The sequence below is a fragment of the Austrofundulus limnaeus genome, unplaced genomic scaffold (assembly GCF_001266775.1).
Source record: "Austrofundulus limnaeus strain Quisiro unplaced genomic scaffold, Austrofundulus_limnaeus-1.0 Scaffold35, whole genome shotgun sequence".
Lineage (NCBI taxonomy): Eukaryota > Metazoa > Chordata > Actinopteri > Cyprinodontiformes > Rivulidae > Austrofundulus > Austrofundulus limnaeus.
Window position 1 is genome coordinate 2,085,394 of NW_013952437.1, and position 1,230 is coordinate 2,086,623.

General features: G+C 38.7%; 1 protein-coding gene and 1 long non-coding RNA gene across 2 annotated transcripts in view; both read right to left on the minus strand.

Annotated features, from left to right (window-relative positions):
• The window catches only part of LOC106516082 (testis-expressed sequence 264 protein), a 59,664-nt gene that overhangs the window by 46,404 nt on the left and 12,030 nt on the right, over positions 1 to 1,230 (minus strand). The window lies entirely within an intron of this gene.
• Positions 228 to 1,216, minus strand: LOC106516117 (uncharacterized). The gene is made up of 2 exons (XR_001310064.1): positions 1,137 to 1,216; positions 228 to 1,040 (listed from the first exon to the last, which is right to left on the minus strand). It is a non-coding gene; the product is annotated as an uncharacterized LOC106516117 (long non-coding RNA).

Genomic DNA, 1,230 nt, shown 5'->3' on the forward strand with positions numbered 1-1,230 from the left:
ACAAGAGATAAAATAACAGTGTCTATTTAAAAAGACAAGTTTTTAAGAGCATATTTTTAAGATGTTAGTTCTTGTTTTAGTGTTTGTCATTGCATGTCTGACCCAGTGATTTATCATGATTCCTAATGTAAGTTTGTGTTTTGTAACTGATCAAAAGGTAATTCAGTAATGTTCAATAGTAAAGTGATGCTTTAGTTCTAACTAATAAGCAGTTACCAAAAACTAAAACCATTTAACACTTTATTGAAGAATATTTACCAAAATTCTAATAGAAATAATAATTTAAATAGGAAAAGTTTTATACATGGCAAGACCGTATTAAAAATGTATAGCCTCAAGGGAATAAATCCACTGTATTGCTCATGAAGAGGTTTAAAACAGTCCTGGAAGTCCACACTCGCAGCCTTGATGCGTGGAGGGTAGGGTTGAGATGCAGATGGCCTGCTGAGGTTCTTAGGACCTGAAGCCACTCTGCTGCATCTCCCACGTGACCTGCGTGATTCTCTAGCACACAGCTTCCCTGTCCATCAGCTGGTAGATGACATTCTGTTTGGAGCCCATTGACTGTCAAAAACTAGCTCCATAGCATAAAGATAAAATGTCACACTGTGCAAACAAGAGCTGAAAAATACTATTACACAGGCTTGTCATGTTGCTGAAATAATAAACTTTAACATTACACAATACTAATCTGCAGCTACGGTGTCATGTTAGCTTGATAGCTATTTATAACTTGTAGAAAGAGTGCAACATAATTTACATGTAACGTTATGACAAAAGGACTTGTGTAGATAAAGTATGGGCAAGGCATGACAGTTAAAAATATATTGTTGATGGTCTGTTCTTACCTGTGACGGAAGCTTAGCTCTGAGCTCTGTGTTACGTTATGCTACGTTCACACTGAATGTGTTTTAAGCGGCCAAAAAGCACAAAACGCCTCTTGTTGGACGCACAGTGTTCAGACTGAAGAACGCACTAGTGATCAGACCAGAACGAGAAGCAGCAGCAGCGGCTGCAGCGAGGTGTGGGAGGAGCGTGTCCTTGGCGGGTGAATAAAGATAAAATAAAAAGAAAATGGCTTTGATTTATTTACTAAAAAGCAAGCGAACGTTGTGCACAGCAGATAATTAACTCACCAGATGATTTAGAGGCGATTTGTTCGGTTAGTTTTGTCACTCCAGCAGGGCCAGATTAACACTTCGCTGTATCCTGGGCAACAATATTCAAGGG